The 7,637-nt window shown below is 46.8% G+C and overlaps 1 long non-coding RNA gene across 3 annotated transcripts; it reads right to left on the bottom strand.

Annotated features, from left to right (window-relative positions):
- Positions 1-860: 860 nt before the first annotated feature.
- Positions 861-5,663, bottom strand: LOC134056127 (uncharacterized). Of its 3 annotated transcripts, XR_009934130.1 has the most exons (4): positions 5,371-5,663; positions 4,701-4,873; positions 4,332-4,408; positions 861-948 (listed from the first exon to the last, which is right to left on the bottom strand). It is a non-coding gene; the product is annotated as an uncharacterized LOC134056127 (long non-coding RNA). The 3 variants fall into 3 exon arrangements; XR_009934128.1 differs by lacking the exon at positions 4,332-4,408; XR_009934129.1 differs by lacking the exon at positions 4,332-4,408 and having other exon boundaries at positions 4,701-4,778.
- Positions 5,664-7,637: the final 1,974 nt, after the last annotated feature.

Below are 7,637 nucleotides of genomic sequence, written 5' to 3'. Positions count from 1 at the left end.
ATGACCAGCAAATGAAGGGAGGTGATTCTACTCCCCTGATTTGCTCTCATGAAACCCCACCTGGAGCACTGCATCCAGCTATGGGGTCCATGGCATAGTAAAAACATGGCCCTGATGGAGCAGATCCAGAGGACGGTCACAGAAACAATCCAAGGGCTGAAACACTTCTCCTATGAGGAAAGACTGAGCAAGATGGGGCTGTTCAGTCTGGAGAAGAGATGGCTGAAGGAAGATTTTAATGAGGCTTTTCCAGTACCCAAAGAGGGCTTATAAGAAAATGAGGACAGACTTTTCAGCAGGGCCTGTTGTGACAGGACAAGGGGTAGTGAGTTTAAACTACAAGATGGTAGACTAAACACAAGGAAGAAATTTTTAACTGTGAAGGTCGTGAAATAGTGGAGCAGGTTGTCCAGAAAGGTGGTAGATGCCTCATCCTTGGAAATATCCAAGATTCAGGGTGAGTTCAGGATGAATTAATATTCAAGTTCAGGGTGAACTGGGTTCTGAATAGACTGATCTAGTTGAAGATGTCCCTACTCATTGCACTAGATGACCTTTAAAGGTCCCTTTAGACATAAACTATTCTATGATTCTGTGATTTTATAATTGAGGGAATCCTGAATTCAGAAAGCAGAAGAGAACAAACACTTCACCTGCAGTACAGTTACAGTGAACCATCCTGAAGCAGGATGCACAGGAAGATACACAGCATCATTATATCAGCTCAGCACTGGGACGTCAATAGAAAGTCATTCCATCTCTATGTCAGATTGGTTTAAAACACATGCCATTCAAAAAAAAAAAAAAAAAGCAAAAACAAACAAACAAACAAAAACAAACAGAAAAAGAAACCACATATGGAAGAATCCATATAGATTATTTTTATTTCTTCTCTGGGTTTTGAATCCTCAGATTTCCTCTGGTCCAATTTTTCAGTATTGTCTGCAACTGTGAAGACAAAAAGCACACATTTACAAAAATGAGATCTTCTATTATCATGTATTTCAATTAATCCAGTGTCTGGGAATTTTGAGGAACACCTGAGGAATCACTCAATACACAGTGGTGACCCTGCACAGGTCGGTTACGGGCTTTGTGTTAACATGTCAGTACACTTCCCTTTCTATATGCCATGACCTTTCCTTAAAGTTATGGATTTGTGGAACTGCTGAGCTACTGCTCTAAAATGTGTATGTAACACTTGATCTGAAACCATGAAAAGTTTTCTTCTGCAAAGTATGCCAGAAGTGACTACTTATGTCAAATACAGACATTTACAGCAGCACTGAAGGAAATATATCCCAGATTTCACATGCCAGAGGGTCTCTACTAGTCTTTTCCAAGGAAAGTCACACTCCCTTGGGGAGAAACCTTCCTCCCTCACTTTCTCTTCCTCCCATTGTTTTGCTTCACCCAGAGAAAAGGCTGCATCTTTCACCAGAGTCAAGCCTGCAGATCCCTTGGCAGACAGCAGCCAGATTTCTCTGTTAGCTGGTTCTTATGTGACCAATTCACATAGTACAAACAAATGATGATGCAAATGGTAAAGATGGCAAGACATTACAGTGTAAAAAAAGGTTCTTACAGGATCCTGACAGCTTCACCACTTAGATCACTGCACACTGAAAGTAGGTGTGAGATCACAGTGACTCTGTCGCATCACACTTGGACTGACAGGTAAGATGGTTCATGCATACATGAGAGCATCTCCTCTGAGTACCCATCACTTGCACAGAGACCAAAATGCTGGGAAAACTTAAGGCTCTGCAGTCCTAACAGCATTACCAATAGTCACATGGAAATCTGAGCATCCTGCAGCAGAAGCAAACATTACACTATGAAGCAGTGGGTGTCTTGAAGAGCATGTCTGTCCAGCTCCCTGCACAATCTCCAGGGCAGACAGAAAATCAGAAGCCAAACTATCACTAGCTCAGTGGAATAGTGCACACATCCCCCACTCCTTTTCTCCTCCCCACGCAGCAAGCAAAGGAGGGTGAGTGCTAGGAAGAAGGCAGGCTGGCTCCCTGATGTGAGAATCCTGCTCATAAAACTCAGTTAAGTGGATTACAGATGAGCTCATTCCCAGCAGTGGGTCACATTCCATTAGAAGCAGGCTCAATGCCAGGCAGACTCAGCACTGCTTGGATGGCAGCAGGATCCACCCCATCACTTACTGCCTCTGATCTTACCATACCTGGCAGGATTTCTTGCCCTGTGCCCCACACTGCATGGCAGGTGCACTGGTCATCCCTGCTCAATCTCTCAGTGAGGTAGTCAGGGCCAGGGTTAGGTCATGGAGAGATACAGAGATGGCCAAGCTCTCTGAAACATTGTGGTCTATGGCAGCAACATGGAAAAGCATAGGGAGAAAGAGCCAAGGTGGAGCAAGAAGAAGACGACCAGAGAGATCCCCTGGAAAACAATGGCAGAGTTCAGGGAAGGACTGAAACAGTCAGCCCCATAAACTGGATTAGTGGTATTTCACATGAAAGTGAGAACAATCAGAGCTCTCAGCTCACTAATCCCAAAGGCTTTTTCACAGCATAGGTATAAGATTACAGCATCATCTGCTACACACCAACTACAGTCATTGCTCTCAGCACTCAAAAATGTGTGTGTGCTTGTATGTGGGGAAGAAAGAGTATGTCTGAGGTATATTTGTGTGTGGGAATTACTGTGTTTGGAAGAGAAAATGGGGGGAGAGAAGAGAAGGTGAATGAATCTGTGAAGGGTGAGTGTGTGTGGGTGTGAAGGCAGGAGAAAGGTGGATGAATGATTGTGTGGGTGGGTAATACATGGGCTAGATAAGTCAAATGTTATAAGCACCTGCAGGAATTGTGCCAGAATTGAGACCTATTTTGACTTGCTTTGTACATCCTACTTTGCTTTTCTCTGTTTGCAAACATTCCTGGCAGCTCAGCTTAATTTGTACAAATAACAACTGACCAAGAACAAGCCAAATCTGTTATGAAATTGGTTGAAGAAGACACAGGGTTTTGTGCAGATCCAAGAAGCAGGGGCTTTGTACCACCTGGAACCTGTGTACCAAGTCCCAGGGAAAGGCCTACAAGGGAGATCAATCTAGTTACCTCCCCACCATTTGCCATTGCATGTGAGGAAGAAATACTTCAGACCAGTGGCAAAGTGAGACATGCTGTCTGGACAATGATCCTCACAGGGCATGGGACCCACACAGTGCAGGCATCTGCCATCCTGGCATAGGACACCTCAGTATCCACAGCCTCAGAGAGAGCTTTCTCCTTTAGCTCAGAAGGACTGAGAGGAAGATAGCAGCCTTAAGTTTCGTTCCTTTGTGTCTGACAAGTGATCTCAGTTTGGCAGTGTGAGGCAGTAGGTTTCCTATTTGTTTTACCACCAGTTTACCAGGCAATTTTGGACAATTTCACTTGCCTTCTCCACATATCTCTTTCCTAAGACAAAAAACTATCAGTAATGACACAGATATGAGATCTCTTTGTTGGAAAGCACTATATAAGACTCACATGATATTATTCTCCTGCACTAGCTGAGAGTGATTGTCCAATTTCCTTTGCATTCATTGGCAGCAGTACTCAAACTGTTAAGCCCTGAAGAAATCCAAGACTGCACTGCAGGAGCTCCAACTCTAGGCTGCCCAGTTCTGCTGCTCCTTTCAGCAAATCATGACCCATGTTCTGACTGTGTGTCTCAGGACCTCTAGCATAGAATACATAGAGCCCATCCTGAGGATCAAGGGATCTCACAGTCTCTTTGGCACATCCCAGATTGTTCTTGCTGCTCTGTCCTTGGTGATTTCACTACCTGGTTTATATATTGAGTGTGTTAAGAGTCCAGGATAGTTGTGGTACAAAATGGTACTAGAAGAATTTAGGGTCATATAGCACAACCAAACAATCTGACCCCCTGTCTTCTATTCTGCTTTTTCCTCCCTTTCTGACTGGCTTTTCCTTATCAGCATTACTTTTTCTGCTACTCCAAGTACTGCTTGCACTGTGCTAAACTGCTTCACCCTGCGTTACTGATGGTACCTGGAATGGCTGACAGTACACTGCTATATCCTCCTGTCTGTGTGCATGAATTAGCAAGCCCACTGCTTTTCACCTTCAGCAGAAACAGTGACCTGTCTATGCAATTAGCCGCTACTCCATTTAACTAGAGGGAAGGCAATATATTGCCTCTCTGGGGATTCCAAGGAAGAATGAGAGAAAAAGCAGAGATGCTATCAGAGTACCAAAGCACTAGGTATAAAAAGCCTTTTTCACCCTAACAGTATATCAGGTGCTGCCTCAAGAACTGTTATTGAAGTACAGCCAGAAATAGTGCGGTCTTACCCTGTGCACTTTTCCATTGTCTGCTACTCTTCGTTTCTTGAGCATATTTCATTCAATGAGATGGTTTAAAGCCTTGCCTGCAAGGAGGATCTTTTTGTGAAATACCACAGCTCTGTTTTCTAAACCTTGCAGCTGAACGGGAGTAACTGCTGCAGTTACCACAGCACAGGTTACACAAAAATGATGTTTGATTTTAATTATACTGAGTGGTTGAGGCCACTGCCTCACTTTACTCTGGGATACATTCCTCTGAAAAGCAGCCAGGTAATTCCGCTGCAGCTGCCATTCCCTCAGTGTCCTGGGAAGGGGAAGGGAGGAAAGGTGACAGGGAGCATGGCTTTCTGCCAGATTTAGCTACAGCAAACATACCTGAGCTGGGTGGTCTCAAAGGCTCTGGCTATTCCAAGCAGAGATCCCCCAAGCAGTGGCAGAGGCAGCGGGTGGATTCTGAGGAGTGTAGGCAAAATTTTGATGTAGAGATTTCCTCTGCACTGTTCCTATGCAACACTGGAGCGTGACCACAGACACCATCGGTGCTCCCACTAGAAGATGTGGGTGGGTTAAACTCCTAAATAATTAATGGAGAGGATGGCTGGTGCCTTCCCTAAGCCTGCTGCGGGAGATCTCCGCGGAGAATGGTAATGTTAAGCAGTCACCCGGCCAGGCGCCCATGGAAGTGACAGACGGGCACAGTAGTATCCCCACGTGCTTTTCATCCTCCCTTTCCTCCCCTGCACACCCTGTCACTGCCCTGTGCCAGCCGGAGCCGGAACCGCCCCAGAGCCCCGGGCTCCCTCCATCGCCCGCAGGGGCCACGGGAAAGCCTCTGGCTCCCAAGCGAAGGGCTACGGCCGCCGCCCCTCGCCGCCATCGCTCCCCCGGCATGTCTCCGCAAACAGGTTCCCCCCCCCCGCCAGGGCTCCTCCCGCGGTCTCCATGGAAACCGGCCCTGGGCAGCTGCCGGCTGCGCCCCAGCTGCCGCGGCCTCGACAGGGAAGGTGGCGGTAGAGGAAGCCGCAGCCCGGCCCCTTTTGCTTACCCGGGAAGTGGGCACTCCGCTGCAGGAGGGAGCAGTGGCTGGGACGTGCCCTGAAAATGCCCAGGGAGCCACGAAGGCCAGCGGCATCCTGGCCTGGATCAGCAATAGCGTGGCCAGCGGGACTCAGGCAGTGATTGTCCCCCCATACTGGTGATGCTGCACCTCGAGTCCTGTGTCCAGTTCTGGGCCCGTCACGACAGGAAGGACATTGAGGGGCTGGAATGAGTTCAGAGAGGGCAACGGTGCTGGAGAAGGGTCTGGAGCACAAGACCTGTGATGAGTGGCTGAGGGAGCCGGGCTGAAGGAGCCCGCAGAGAAGGAGGCTCAGGGGGACTTTATCACTCTCTACCACCCTGAAGGGAGGGTGTAGCCATGTGGGGGTTGACTGTTCTCCCAGGCAACCAGTGAGAGAAGAGGAAATGGCCTCAAGTCACACTAGGGGAGGTCTAGATTGGATAACAGGAAAAAAAAATTACTGAAAGGAAGGACAAACATTGTAACAGTGAACTGTGGACAGTAGAACTGCTGAGGGAAGTGGTTGAACCACCATCCCTGGAAGTGTTCAAAAATGTATAGATGTGGCACTTGGGAACATGGTTTCATGTGGAACATGGAACATGGTGGTGCTGGGTTAATGGTTGAACTAGATGATCTTGAAGGTCTTTTCCAACACTAACAATTCTGTATTAAAATAGAGATGTAGGTGAGTCTTCTGCTGGCCCTGAAGTGGGATATGGAGCTGAGCTCAGGGCTTTGTTGTCCTCTCTGTACACCTCCAAGATTTTCAGATGAAAAATTTGCCAGAAATGTTACACATTGCTATCGTAGCCACTGCTACAAACACTTGGCAATAATTGCCAATCTTGTGGCTCCCTGGCTCCTCTACTTAGTTTTATGTTCTGGTGAGGGCTTCCCTTCTCAGAGGAGATGAACCAGGCTTGTCCTCAGGTGACAGATTTTTCCTGAAAGAAAAGAAAATATCTTACACATATTTGTTGTTTGGGTTTTGGTTTTTTTATGAGATGGCATTGACCTTCCCTGAGATACAGACCAAAATAAGGAGGTTGCTTTCACTTGAGGTTGGAACACACCCTCTTTGTGGCAAAAGTTGACATTAGACCACCCAAACCTCATTGCACTGAAGATCATTTCGCACTGTTACTGTGTGTGCCCACACAGGCAAATATGTTCACAGCTCCCTGGGGAAGAGTTGCACTGTGCAGCATGAGGAGGAAAAGGCTTTAGAAGCCCTCATAAAACACACAGGTGACAGCAGATCCTGTGGGAACAGGTGAGGCTGTGCTTTCATCTCTGTGCCAGTCTGGAGAGTTGGCCTGGTGCTGCAAACATATGCCAAAGAATGTCCTAAAAGTAGGTTGAAAACATGAAATTCAGCTGTGTTGACTAATTGTCTATAGTGAAATGTCCTTTTTTCACCACCCTTATCTCAAATGCACTGTCCTGGATAGCAGAGCATTATCTCCAGTTTCAGCTCTGAGAGACTCTTTACACCTATTCTGCCTATAAGGTCAAAGTAGGGCCCCAATTTCAAATATGACTCTCTTCTCTAACGCTATTTTCTTCTAGCTCCAAAACCATCTTCTGCCCTCATCTTCATCTTTCCCAAATCTCATCCTGATCTTGTGTCCCTCATTATATGGCTGCTGAAATCTTTCTGCCCAATTTCTCTGTAGTATTTCATTGTGTCCTTAACCAGCAATTATACATCAGAGATCAAAAGAAGCCTTTCTCCATATGTCCTGGTTTGAAAGACAGGTATTTGCTAAAGAAAGGCAGAAGCCTCCCTTTGAAATGAAGAGTGTGATCCCTCCTCCATACAAATTATTATAATTTTGGAATTAAGGGAGCTCTCAGGCAAAGGTACAGGGTTAGGAATAACAGTTCTTTAATAATATATCTAACAAGACAAAAAAAAAAACCCAAACGAATAAAAACAACAGCTATGAAATTAGCAACAAACAGAACAGTAACTCAGTCCCAGTCCTTTCAGGCTGCAGGCACCTTTTCCCTGAGCTGCAGTTCCTGGTGCTGGGGGCCGGCAGGTCCCGCAGAGCTGCAGGAGGGCTGGGGGTGATGGCAGTGCTGTTCCATGGGGAGAGAGAGATGGAGAGAGCTCTCCGCTCACAGTGTTGGTCCTGATGCTCAGCAGAGTGCTGGATGATGGCAGGTTAAAGCGAGAAGGCAGCAGTGCAGGGTCTGACAGCAGTGAGGGTGGCTCCCGACACTGGGATGGGGCAGAGGAGGTG

This window comes from Cinclus cinclus, chromosome 2, assembly GCF_963662255.1.
Source record: "Cinclus cinclus chromosome 2, bCinCin1.1, whole genome shotgun sequence".
Taxonomy (NCBI): Eukaryota; Metazoa; Chordata; class Aves; order Passeriformes; family Cinclidae; genus Cinclus; species Cinclus cinclus.
The sequence above is the reverse complement of the archived record's forward strand: the minus strand, read 5'-3'. Positions and strand labels throughout refer to the sequence as shown.